This window comes from Mustela lutreola, chromosome 10 (genome assembly GCF_030435805.1).
Source record: "Mustela lutreola isolate mMusLut2 chromosome 10, mMusLut2.pri, whole genome shotgun sequence".
Taxonomy (NCBI): domain Eukaryota; kingdom Metazoa; phylum Chordata; class Mammalia; order Carnivora; family Mustelidae; genus Mustela; species Mustela lutreola.
In genome coordinates, this window is record NC_081299.1 from 50,661,210 (window position 1) to 50,675,105 (window position 13,896).

General features: G+C 51.5%; 1 protein-coding gene across 2 annotated transcripts in view; it reads right to left on the reverse strand.

Annotated features, from left to right (window-relative positions):
- KANK4 (KN motif and ankyrin repeat domains 4) overlaps window positions 1-12,861 on the reverse strand; it is a 67,868-nt gene extending 55,007 nt beyond the window's left edge. For both annotated transcript variants that reach the window (XM_059136476.1, XM_059136479.1), the window contains exon 1: window positions 12,577-12,861. The gene's annotated coding sequence lies outside the window, so the exon portion shown is untranslated. The remainder of the gene's footprint in view (window positions 1-12,576) is intronic.
- Between the last annotated feature and the right edge of the window lie 1,035 nt (window positions 12,862-13,896).

Here is a 13,896-nt window from a genome sequence, read left to right on the forward strand (position 1 = left end):
TCATCCTTTTTTTTCTTTTTTAAATGGGCTCCATTCCCAAAGCGTGGCTTGAACTCACAACCCTGAGATCAAGAGTCAGATACTCTACTGACTGACCCAGCCAGGCACCCCCTTAATCACCAATTCTTAACAGTTCAGTTTTCTCTTTCATATATTTCTATATTATTTTAAACATTTGCACTCACTGGCATGATTTTTAAAATAATTTTTAATAAAAAATTTCCCAGTAGGGTTTATTGAACCTTTCAAATTGCAAAGACTCCCCCCTCCCCACATACACACAGTATAAATTATTTTAAAAATGGGAAAAGTGGGGCACCTGTTTGGCTCAGTGGGTTAAGCCTCTGTCTTCGGCTCAGGTCCTGATCCCAGAGTCCGGAGATCGAGTCCTACATTGGGGGACTCAGCGGGGAGCCTACTTCTACCCCTCACCTCTCTCTCTCTGCCTCTCTGCCTACTTGTGATCTCTGTCAAATAAATAAATAAAATCTCTTTTAAAAATGAGAAAAGAAAAAGTTCTCTTTCCCATGAGTTTCTTTATCAATTAAAAAACACACACACCTTTCACCTTGTCCTTCAAGAGTCCAATTTTTTAAGCTTAAGAGGTTAATAAAGTAAGGTGGTAGCATCTACAGTGCAATAAATATTTGGGGCGCCTGGGTGGCTCAGTGGGTTGGGCCGCTGCCTTCGGCTCAGGTCATGATCTCAGAGTCCTGGGATTGAGCCCCGCATCGGGCTCTCTGCTCAGCGGGGGGCCTGCTTCCTCCTCTCTCTCTGCCTGCCTCTCTGCCTGCTTGTGATCTCTGTCAAATAAATAAATAAAATCTTTAAAAAAATATATATTTGCCAAGGACAGGTGTATTGGTCCTTCCAGCAAAGACTCCAGATGCCGTGGTTGAATCAAGTGGTCAGAATGACTCACTGCAGGGCCCCAACATCTCTCTCTTTTCGGGTGTCTGCTCCCATGCTTCACTTATTTTTTTTTTTTAAGATTTTGTTTATTTATTTGACAGACAGAGATCACAAGTAGACAGAGAGGCAGGCAGAGAGAGAGGAGGAAGCAAGCTCCCTGCTGAGCAGAGAGCCCAAGGCGGGACCTCAATCCCTGGACTCTGAGATTATGACCTGAGCCGAAGGCAGAGGCTTTATCCACTGAGCCACCCAGGCGCCCCCCCAGCCCATGCTTCATTTCTGAGGGTTTTCCCTCCCCAGCCATCACACATCAAGCATCTCGTTGCCCCCATCTAACCGCTACCCCATAAATTAAAATGTTTCCGGGTAGTAAAATTCATTCCCTCATCTGATGAAGGAATTACAACGTTAATGGTGTAGAATTTTCTTTCCTTTCCCTTGTCATGAATTAGTGCTTCAGCAGGAGCTTTCTGAACACACCGTATGAGTTTGAGAGTGAGCTGTGTGGTGGCGAGACTGGGCAAGCTGGTTGGCCAGTGGGTGTCAGCCCGCAGCTCTGCACAGCCGTGATCTCCTCAATGTCACCGCTCACTCAAGGCGGGGCTGGTGTTGCCAGACCGGACTTTTTCCAAAGAAACAGGAATGTGGATTTATGTAAAATATGATTTTAAAAATGTTGACTTAAATCTTCTTTCTTTTTTTAAATACTGTGGATAAATAAAACCCACATGCAAACCCGGTGCTGCCCGCCAGCCCACCAGTTAAGCACTGATGTGACCTCAGCCCACCCTTCCAGGCTGGTCCCCAGCTCCTCTGCCCCTCACAACCTCACCCTGTGCCTAAGCACCTCTGTGTCTGGGCTCAACCTTTTAGATGCCCTTTTCTGTCTCTTCTGCCAGAGTCTGTCCTGTCCTTCAAGGATCTGCTTAAATTGTACCAACTCTTCCTAATCCTAAATACTAATCTCAGCTAATACTGCTCATCCTTCAAGGCTTTCTTCCAAACGCTACTTTGCCTCCATTGCATTCCCACTGATTCTGGCATTCCTCACATTCTGCCTCTCATTTCCTCTATTTCCGCATGTTTAAGTCTGGCTGCGAGGTCATAAATTGGTAAAAAGGAAGGGTGTGTGTGTGTGTGTGTGTGTGTGTGTGAGAGAGAGAGAGAGAGAGAGAGTGTGTGTGTGGGTTAGGACTGTGGTACTGTTATCCTCATTTTACAGGAGGGAAAACCAAAACACAGTGAGTGACTGATCACCCTGAACTTTCCGTATACACTCGCTCTGCCCATCTCCGACACCACCTTCTACACCTCCCTCTGCTCCTGCTGTGTAGCACCCTCCTCCTTTCTTCTCCTTCTGGTAACTTCTACTCAATCCGTAAGACAGTGTTACCCGCAGGCATCGTCTCTTCTCACACACCAGTCAGGACTGGTCTCTCTCCCCACACTTCTGCGCTCCCAGAGCGCCCCGAAAGACCATCCATCAGATGTGCGCATCAGACTGTGTAACGGGCTCTCTGATTCGTTGTTTCCTCTCTTGTGCTGTAAGCTCCCTGCCTAGCAGAGTCCCTGGCCCAGGGTAAGTGGGCAGTCGGTATCTACTGGATAGCAGGAAGGAATTACGACGGAGCGGGGGGCGGGGGAGGGAAGGAGGACAGAAGGGACAGTAACAGCCCACAGGCCATCAACAAATGTGAGGTATGATGAAATCCATGGTTCCAGGCCCCACTTCTGGGCTGAAATGGATGCGGGCTCCTTTGTAGGCCAAAAGCAGATGCACAGGAAGGCTCCAGCTGTATCCCCTTTCCCCTCCCTCCCCACCACAGTGGCAGGTTGCTGCTTGGTTTCAAGGTCCCAGGAACCAGTATTCACCTCTGCTCTTTACTCCTGGTCTCCGGCCCTAAGGAGAGTGATTTTCGGCATCAGTTAGACCCCGCTTTGGAAGGATAACTTCAGTTATGGTGGATGGTGGTGAAGATGAGCCTTCCCCAGAGGACGGCAGGAAGGCACACTGGAGAAGCTCACAGGAGGCTGGTGTGAGGAGAAAGGCCGACCCCAGCTCTCACTGCCCAGGGCAGACAATGAAGAAGGGAGGACTCTCTTGCAGAGAACTCTGGAAGCGAGGCTCTCTGTTGGGGATTGCTAGAAAACTCCTCTGACACTGCCCCTCCACGGGACCCTTCCGCATTCACAGACCAGGACGCTGGGCCAGGATGCTCCTGCTCCTAGACCCTCTCCCAGACCCAGGCTACAGAGAACCATCTTTGTCTCAGAGGAAACTGCAGAGAATCTGGCCTGGGTTGATGTTCTCAAAAGCCCAACTGCCCTCTCAAAGGAGCATCCACTGACACCCACTGGGAGATTGGTGGGGTAGGGAAAACCGGTCTCTTCACCACCACTCCAACAAAGTCAAGCCAGGGTGGGAAGCCAGGGTGGAAGCCAAGGATGACATCCCTCCAGGGGATTCAGAACCTCTGAGAACAGACCTGGAAGGCCAGAGATCTGGGGAAAGATGGCAGGATCCATCCTCCTCCAGAGCAGGCACAATATTCCCAGGTCCCCTCTGACCCAGACTCCACGTTCAAAGAGCTGGGATGGAGGAGCAAGGTTCCCCCTGCTTCCCCCTCCTCCTCCCTCTTTGTCTTCCGTCTCCTCCCCAGTGACCCACCCCGAACCTTGTCCCAACCCCCAGGTGCTTGCAGTCCCCACCTCCGGGATAACTCAGAATTCCAGGCTCTCACTGACCCCCTGGCGGGCCCGGCTTCCCCAGGTACTTCACCTCAGTAAGTTCTCCATGAACTAGTAAGACAGGATCTTTTGCCCTAGTTTACAGACAAGAAAATAAAGTTCAAAACCATTTTATAATTAGAAAGGAGAAAAAAAAAATCTTCAAAGGAGACCGCAGTACTTAAATAAACAAAATACTTAAAAAAAAAAAAAGAAAGAAAGAAACACACAAAAACTAATAAGAACCAGGACTTCAGCGAGAGAACTGACTAAATAATCTACTGCCTTAGAAAGAAAGAAAAAAGCTAATTTCATTGAATATTTATTATGAGCCCAGCGCTGTATGTGTACTATGTCCTTTCCTCCTTGGGGGAATCCTATAATGCAATCTCTCATTATCCCCATTTCACAGATGAGAAATGGAGGGACAAGCAGGTGGTGTGACTTCCCCAAAGCCCTGGGCATTGCCCTCTTCCACACTGGGCCACCGTGGTAAGCTACCAGGCTCCCCTTTGGGCAACGTGTTAGCGTTTTAACGACAGCTCTTTAGAGAAGACAAAGTCATCCAAAGGAATGACTCCAATGCCAGGAATTTCGGGCCTCAGTCCTGCCCGTGGGCAGGTTTCTCAGGAAAGGAGTCTTTTGGCACCAGCAGGCATCCCCCGAAGGCGGCCACCCACAGCCCTGGCTGACACAGGGCTCCATTCAGCAGCTGGGAAAGCCGAGGACTTGGGGGGGTAGAACGTGAGAGAAGACTAGTCAGAGAAGGCCAGCCCTGAGGCAGGCTACAGGAGTGGGGCAAGTAAGCAACTGCACGAGAATGTAATACCAGCTGCTCCATGGACGGCCTCCACACATGTCCCCTCACCCCAAAATATCAGCCTGCTTAACAGTGGGGCAGAGAAACACATTCCGTGTTAGTGTCAGAGCTGGGAGGTAAGCGAGTGCAAGAGGCCTAGATTCCCACCCCAGCTCACTCCCTGGGCCACCAGAGCTTAACACCTGCTCTCACTGGTCCGTGTCTGTAAGACAAGAGGGGTGGTCTGGGCAACCAGTGAGGTTTCGTAGAGATAAGCTCTAGGTGATGGGACCTAGAACAGGGGCCAAGCAGGGTCCTGCAAAGGGAATCAAAGGGCACCGTTCATTTGCTTTGAACAAGGGTCTCCTGAACCGGACTCCAGGCCAGATACTGCACTGAGCCCTGGGACAGAGAGCTTAAAGCCAGAGGGGACAGCCTCACAAGTAATGCTCATGAATTCTCCCCAGAGGCCAGAGGTGACCCTACAAGGAGTGATGCCTGCTGCCCATAGGCCAGGTTTGAGGGGTTCAGGGAAGCCCTTCTAGAAAAGCCTAGGACATAGGCGCCATCACCCAGTGTAAACAGAGGCTGGAGACACCCAACTGGAAAGAACTATCCAAAACAGCACTGAAGCACTAGAAAGAATGCATGCAAATTTAAGAAGGAGGCATCATTACCTCCACTTCACAGATAGAAACAGACTCAGCATGGTCTTAGCCAGGTGGCAGAGCTGGTGTGAGAACCCGGTTCCACTTGCCTTACAGCTTTCACTCTCTGTTTTTATCCCCCCCTCACTAGTGCAGCGTGTGTGCCTGGGAGAGGAATAGGGGTGGATGGAGAGGGGGAAGGGAGGATGTGTGAGAACAGGAAAAGGACTGGCGGGAAGGATGGGGAAGATAGAGATGGGTAGTAAGCACTTTCTTACTGAAACAAAATGGCAGCCAAGGTTTTTTTCCCAAACAGACTCCTCTGTGGTCGTGTGTGATGATTTTTAAGAGCACCGGGTTCTGGAATTAGCCAAATCGGGGCTGAGCTCCTGGCTCAACCATTTAATCCCCCTGTGCCCTACAGCAAGTATTTAACGTCTTTGAGCCTAATTTTACTCACCCAATACAACGGGAATAATAATAGTCGCGCCACATTGGGCAGTTGGCAAAGACTGAGTCAGTGCTGTATTGAAGGGCTTGGCATGGATCTGGCACCTGTTAAACATTCAGTAAACCATAGCAAATCACCAACCACTAGTCTAACGTGCTCCAGCGGGCTCCCCTCTCTCCAGGTTTCCTCCTCAAAATCGACCTCTGGCCAGTCCCCCCCACATCCTCACTGACTCCCTCCTTCCTCCTGTCTGCTTCCTGGGCATTCCCTCCATTTCAGGGCCCACTTCAAAGCCTCTTCTCCTAGTGCTCCTCCTCCTTCCTAGGATTCAAGCTTGCATTTGCTCGAGTGGCTCATCAGTTAGTCTTAGCTACTACACAAGCTCCTGAACCTCTCAAGAACACAATTGTCCATTGCGTGCTGTTTCAGCAGACTGGTCTGCACGGATGGACCAAGCAATCGACCAATGGGCTGGTGGGTTTGTGGGCTGATAGGAATCACCTAACCAGTTGCCCGTGTGCGCCTATAATTTGTAAATTAATCTCTGGATATACGTCAAAACCTTCTACCCAAACTACAAATTATGCGCTCTTGCAAATTTGCCAAACTATTAAATGAAATTTACTACTGCTCAAGAATGTCTTGCACTAATTAGACAGAGACAGATGAGTATATGAAAGATTAGGGTGAGGGGAGGGTGGGAAAGTGGAAACTATAGCTTCCTGACTTCCTGTCAGAGGGTCTTAACCCTTTTTATGCCACAGACCCCGTGAGTGGACCAATGAAGCCAATGGATCCTTTCTTGGAACATTTTCAAATACATAAAATGTGTAGCTTGACTACAAAGAAAGCCAATTACATTGAAATATAATTATCAAAAATTTTTAAAAAATGAATAGTAATATAGTAATATACCTTCTTTATTAATGCATTAAATAACAAGCGTTAGCACCAGTATAATAACGGCTGTAATTTCAAAGCTGCAATGGGAATAAATCATAGTTCAAGTTATCTGCAGTGGCTAAAATGTGATATGAAAAGATTCGTGATTTCTACTGGTGACAACCTCCCAGATACTGCAAATACACTATGGTTTGTTGCCTACATTCATAGTCAATGAAAATGCTAAACAAAGATGTTATTTTATTCTCCTAACCATGTTCACACACTGAATTCTACAGGGGGGGTTGCTTGGGGCCGTTAACCCCAAGTTAAGAATCGCTGTTAGGTCCTTACAATTCAGTCAGTGTTGTACTGGGCATATCCTGGAGGTCCAGCTCATGTCCTCCTCGAGGTATCTCCACCCACACAGCCCTTCCTGCCACAAAAGGTCTCGTTCTGTACACTTGACCCTCCTCTGCGCTCCTCTCCCATCTGACCGGTCTGGGGAGGACGCCTGCCCTGGCAGCAACCCATGGCCAAGATGGCCAGAGACCAGCCACAACATAGCCTAGAGAGCAAGCTTCTGCATCCAGAGAACTGAGCTCACATGACCAGGATCCTCTCCAGCACCAGTACTGAGTGACAAAGGAGGGGTTCCTGGGATAGTAGGCTGAGTGGGGTGGCTCAGGCAGGTGCAGAGTTTGAGCCCATAGCACCTGCTGCGCTGGTGGGATGGTCTCAAACCCAGAACCTCCTCCACCCTGCCTTGAGGCCTGCCTCCACCCTTTCAGGCCTGTTGATAACTGTCATGGCTGCATTTTACCACTCCTCCCCGTCTTCATTCGAATCAGCTTTAGGGAGTCTCTGTTTCCTGTATCAGAAGAGCCTTAAGTCGGCACTAACAGTAGCATTTCACAGATGAGAGAGCTGAATGAAGTTCTGTAAACCCCGGGCATTTGCTCAGGCTCACGGGGCTGGCACATGGTGAAGCCACGGCCCCTGTCTTCCCCTCCTCCCCCTTCCCTTGAGGAGCAGAGAGGGGATGGCCTTTATTATTTATTTATTTAAAATCATGCGAATCATACCTGAAAACAGTCTCTTACAAAACTTCAACACGCCTGTTAAAATGTCCCTCCTTCCCCATACGCTCGGTATCGTGCCTAATAGATGCAGACCCCGACCACACTAGGCTGTACTCAGCCACCACCCAAGTTGATTTCCCTGGTCTTTGAAGCCCGTGGACGGGAGGGCCGCGCCAGGCTAGGCAGAAGGGAGTGGGACGGTGAGAACGGCCAGGAGCGCAGCACCTGGAAACGCTCAGCGCTGCCGCCTGGTACCCCGCTAGGAAAATCAAAGTCGATTTCCCAGAGAGCCGGCATCTCCGGCTTCTGGGCAAAAACCACGTCATGGAGGGAAAACGGCACCAAAGGCTGCCTTTTATCTTCGTATGGAGCCAACTCTCCCCACTGCCATGTTTGTGTGCCCCCTCATCACGTGACGTCAGAACCACAGACTATTCTTACATACCAAAGGAGACCACAAAGGATGCTTCCACACAGAGTGGGGGAAGCCACAGCCATCTTAAAAGTATAAATAAGTCCAGCCAATAAGTTTTACTTACTTTGGGGGGAAAAATAATGGAGGGAGGGGAGATGGGACACAGTACCTGTGTCCCCAGAAAGCTGCGTGTGGGGCAGGGCCCAGGCCCCAGGGCCCAGACGAGACAGGGAGACATTCCTTTTGAAAATATGCTTCTTTTCCTTGGAGAAGGAACGTTCAGCCAGCTTCTCAGACACCACCAATCTATAACTGCCTGCATATCACATTAACCATCTCCTTGAAATCCTGGGGCAGCATTTATTTTATCCAGGAAACTGCGACAGGCCTATTGTTAGCAGGAGGGCCCCTCGTCTTTCCTTTACTCCTACTCTGAAATATTACCCGTGTAGACTGGAAACTGCTCACAGAAGGCGTGTCTTAGTCTAAACTCTGGGTCTGGGAGATTAGCGTGCTGAGGCACAGAGAGGTTAGGGATCTAGCTGTAAATCACACAGCAGGTGGGTAGCACATCTAGGCTCCTAGCGGGGTGTGCCCTAGCCCCCAAGCCCACGCCTCCTCCCACCAACTACTAAAGAGCAGCACAAAGTGGTTGGCCGGGTGAGTTGGTTGGTTGGCCAAGACAGTTGGTTGGCCGAGACAGTTCTGCCGATCTCAGTTTCTCATGGACGCCTTGGGCAAGTCACTTAACCGCTCTGCGTCCCATCTTCCTCATGTGTACATGTGGGGTTATGACTGCCACTATCTTGAGGATTACTGACAGGACTACCTCAGCCGGGGCTCGACACCCATGCACCCTATTATTATAATGTACCGGTCCCGTTTCCCACGCGGAAGTGAGCAGATCTGCCGTCTGAGATGCGATCACTGTATCTGCACAGCTGCCACAGATAGGCAGGACAAGATGGCTATCAAACCCATTTTACAGTTAAGAACATTCGTTCCTCCTCAGAGATGACAGAGATCTTCCGTAAGATCTGAGTTTTAAAAAGTGAGCACATTGTCAGCATGAAGAAGTCAGTCCTAACTGTCCTCCCTCTCCGGGCTCCGAAGGCTTGTTTGGGTTGAGTTAGAATGAGTTCCTTCTGCCTTGCCCCCCGCAGAGCGGCATCCTGTATCCCTGCCTCCCATGCTGGGATCCGTCCTTACAAGCTGGCATCCGCACAGTGCCTGGTACAGAGCAGAGACTCTGCGTGGTGTGGAATGAGTGAGTGAATTACTGAATGAAGAGCCTGATCCATGGATAAGAACCTACTGGTTGGCCCCAAAAACCTGGAGTAGGTGTTTGGGTGCAGAAAGCAAGAGGCACGCAGGCCAGAGTTCCAAAGGCGGGAACCAAGAAGCCCATTCACTCCATCCATTCCCAGAGCTTGCCCTATAGGGAAGAAGACTATAACAAGACCAAGAGCCCCCCGGATCCAAGTGTTACCAAGCCTGGCCCCCACGACTCAATGCAGGGCCCAGAAGTTAACTGTGAAGTGCACGTGACCCTCCTGCAGCTAAAACAGATGTAATAACATCGCCAGCGAGGGGCAGCAAACAGGCCAGGGAGACGGCCCATTTGTCTTCCTAATTGTCAACTTTGCCCATAATAAGATTTTTCTCCCTGTCACACCTTAGGCTGCTACTGAACTGAAGCAAAACCAAAATAACCATCTTCCAGCCATGAGCAGTGGCCTTCACAAGGTGCCGGGGACGAAAGGAGGCTACTTGGCTTGGAGAGGCAGTGAGAGCTGGAAGGAGCCCCAGAGTCAGGAGCTGGGGGTTGGGAGGTGTTGGGGGGAGTTTTGGGGGGCGGTGCGGCATGCTGTTAACCAGCTGGAGGTGCTTACACAGTTACCGCACCTCCCTGGGCCTCTGCTTCCTGTAAACTTAAAGTCCAAAGTTCTGGAAATGGGGCCAGTGGGTGACGAGAGGGCTGTAAATCATGTGGTATTATATACAAGATATTTTAGATTATATGCACTTGGAAGAATGTATGGTATCCACAGGGCTTTTTTTTTTTTTTTTTAAGATTTTATTTATTATTTGACAGAGAGAGACACAGTGAGAGAGGGAACACAAACCGGGGGAGTGGGAAAGGGAGAAGCAGTCTTCCTTCCCCCTGAGCAGGGAGCCAGACGCAGGGCTAGATCTGAATACCCTGGGATCAGGACCTGAGCTAAAGGCAGACGCTTGATGACTGAGCCACCCAGGTGCCCCGGTATCCACAGTTTTATCAATCTCCAAGATAGATGTAATGCTTCCCCCTCCCTAAAAATAAAGTTAAGAAACACCCGCCTAGACCATTTTCATCCAATAAGCATTTATCAAGCACCTTCAATGTCTCCTTCTCTGTGCTGGGTACTTGAGACACACATAGGACAAGAGGACAAAGAAATATGTTTCTGCGATGCTCAGTGCAGTTGAGGCTCCCTGGACAGATACACGTCCAGGGAGCTTTGGAAACAGAGAAGAGGCAACACTGGACTCTGGTCAGGAAAGGCCTTCCAACATGGCACTGATGGTGGTGGTGGTGATGGTGGTGGAAACTTTAACTGACATGTTGATGTTGAAAGCTGGTTGTACATTTACTGGGTGCCTAAGGAAGAAGAGTATCTTAGACAAAGGAAAGCGTGTGCAAAGACAGCCTGTGTTCCAGGAACTGCCTGAAGTGCAGCCCTGAGTAAAACACAGAGGGTGCTCATGGAGAGGGGACTGCGGTGGCTGGGAGATGGGGGAGTGGGAGAACCAGAAACAGGGCTGGAAAGTCAGTGGGGCCCAGATAACCAAATGCCACGTAAGCCATCCTAAAGAATTTTTACACTATAGGGTGTGGAGTTCATTCTAGCTTTAAAGACTTAAGATGAGCCACCCCACCCAGGGAGGGGAGACTCCAACTGCCCGTTATCATGGCTGAGAAAGGAAACTACAGATCTACTGATTGGCCCAGGCAATGGGATGCCATTTGGGCCCTTGGTCATCACGTGATACAGTCTTTCAGTCCTTCTAATGGTCTCTGCTGCTTGCTTCAGAGTCCTTTCTTGTCCTGTTCTTTCTGACCAGAAGGCTCGTTCCACCCTCTTCAACTGGTTAGCTCCTACCAGCCTTTCAACAGAGCGACTACGATGCCTAACACAGACTTTCATAGTAGCTTATCCCTCCCTTTGGAAAGAAGTCAGCACTACCTGTAATTCTTTCTCTATTTGAGTGATTTGATGCATGTGCGTCTTGGCCACTGGACTGCACACACATTCCATGAGGCCAGACAGTGCGTGTTTTCATTTTTCTACCCCGCTATCTTGTCTGGTGCCTGCAGAGAGCAAGTGTTTGTTCCCTGAGCCACCCCTGAGCTGAGCCATCCTTGGACCCTGAGCCATCCCTCATCTCCTTTCACATTTCCCAGAACACTATGGTCCAGCGAGTTGGGAGTTTGAGACATGGGCAGGAGGACTGGATTTGAAAAGGGACATGAGAGTGCACTCTGCTGCCATTCTAAGTGTAGCTCTGTGTTCTTCTGTGCCATGTCTTGAAAGTTTCTAAAGAACCCACATTAGGTTTTACCCAGGCAGGTTTTGTGTTTAATTCAAGATGCTTTCTCCCCAGTCCTCAAGCTGGTCACTGGCTGCCTCTGACCATCCCCTGATGCTACTTGTTCCATAGCACTGCCCAGGCTTCAGGCGGTCATCCTCAGGAAGGGGGCAATCTCCTCCTCTTTCTCCTGGAAAACGCCTCTTCCTGGCCCTCCCACCTGCACTGTAGGTCTCTAGAGAACTGAAACCGCCAGTTCTCACAGCCCTGGCAGAGCCTCAGGACAAGCGCTTATTAGACCTCGTGTAGGGGCCACGAGACTCAACTTTCCAACTCCCAGGCTATGTCACTGGCCACTCTGCAGGGACAAAGTACTTGGGGTCAAAGGTTTGACCTTAAGGGAGAGATGAGAAAGTGGGAATCTCACCAAGTGGCACGCAGGCTCAAGAAAAGTGCCCTAGGCTGCCAGCGCACGCGGCTCCCCAGGGCAGCCGTGCCTCCACCCAAGGTCGTGGCCCAACGCGAGTTCTGGAAAGTTCAGCCAGAAGCCGAGGGATATCAGGGTAGACACGGGGTAGGGGGGCAGCTTTTACTAAAGATCGGAGACCAAGAGCTCGCTTCCAGCTGGTCCTGGGAGCCGGTGCAGGGCGCCCAGTCCCGCCATCTGCATCCCGGACCGCAGCGCCCCGCTGGGAAGCGCTGGGCGGGGGCTGCACCACGGGAGCCGCAAGGACAACGCGGCCTCCCCCTCCCCACCAGTCTCCTCCCTCCCCAGCACCCGGGCTCGGGGAGCGGGTCCGGGCGGAAGGGGAGCGGCGCCCGCCCCTGGGTAGCCCGCGCAGCCCCCGCAACCCCCGCAACCCCCTCCTCGCGCTGTCGCCGACCCCAGGCAGGGGCGCCTGGTCGGCCCAGGCTGCCGCAGCCTCTGTCTTAAGGCCAGACGGGGACGCGGCGCGGGGAGGGGGCGAGGCGGGCGGCGGGAGCGGAGAAGAGTGGCGGAGCGCCGGGACCCAGACTCGGGTCGCCTGGGGCAGGGTGCTGGCACGCCCCACTCCATGCGCCGTGAGGACTGGGGTCGCAGAGCGCCTTACCTTGGCGCGCCGCAGAAGTCGGGAGGGAGGCGGCTGGCTGTGCCTGGGGCCGGCACACACCCCGGCTTCGGGGCGCACGCAGCCTCCGGGTGCACGGTCCCTGTCCGGGGCGCGCACCCCCGGGCTGGCGCACTCCGGTCGCCCGGGGCGCGCACAGCCTCGGGCGCCCTCTCGCCGGCGGCCTGGGCCTGGGCCCGGGGCGCACACCCTGCGGGGCACACCCACCGCGGCCGATGCGGGACTGGCCAGGCGCGGCTCGCGTCGCTTGCTGCCAACACCATCCGAGTCCCCGCCTTCGCTAGGGGGAAAAAAAAAAAAAAAAGACTCCTGACGCGGCGCGGGCTTTGGTGTGTAGGAAGGGGCAGCATTGCGAAACCGAGGGGGAGGGTCTTAGCCTTGATAAGCTCAAAAGGCCTTGGACAGAGTTGGGGAGAAAAAGTTTTTGTAAAGAGACTGGGAAACGCCGGATCTGTATAGCGCTCTGCAGATTTCCAGAGTGCTCTCCCGTACATTTCTCACTTCGTCCTCACACGCACAGTAACTAACTGTTGGGCCATTTCTAGCCCCATCTTATAGATGGGGAGACAAGCTCACACAAGGTAATGCTTGCCCGAGCCACCATCAGAACCGTGTCTTGGTAACAGCATCCTGGGTACAGTGAGGTCTTGCACATCTCTAGCGGGATTTTCTCATTGCAGAGGTGGGAGAGCGAGGGTGGGGATGGATGTAACTGAACTCATACCATCCTTAAGTCATTACTTTTCCCCTTTGCTTTCTTCCTCCACAGCCATTGCTTTAGCCCCACTCGGGAGTACGGTCTTTCACGTCACACGCCCATCACCCACAGTGCTTTTTATCAGTTCAAACCATTTACATTTCAGTCATCAATCGTGAATGACCGGCGCACGAACTGCTGGGTGTCGTACACGGTCAACCTAGGGGGAAAGAGCTGATCCTATTCCATTTTACAGATGATAACAAACGGGTATGGGCAGGGTTGAATGTAAAGCCTGTGGGACACCAGGCCCCAGCTCTCACTCACTTTGAACTGCTTTCAAAGGGCCAGTTGGCACAAGGGAAAACTTAACCAAAGGGCTTGGGTTTTTTGACATGGAGACCCCGAAGGGGGAGATAATTTGGGGCAAGGGACAGTTCTGGGACTTTCATTTCCCCATTTTAATAGAAATATGATTATTAAAAAGATATGCTTCTACTAGGGCTCCACTAGGAGCAAATTAATAGCCCTAGAGCAACAAGAAGTGGCAACAGAGACTTGGCCTCCATACTGGCAGGTAGCAGGGAGTAGTGGTGAGCTTGAAG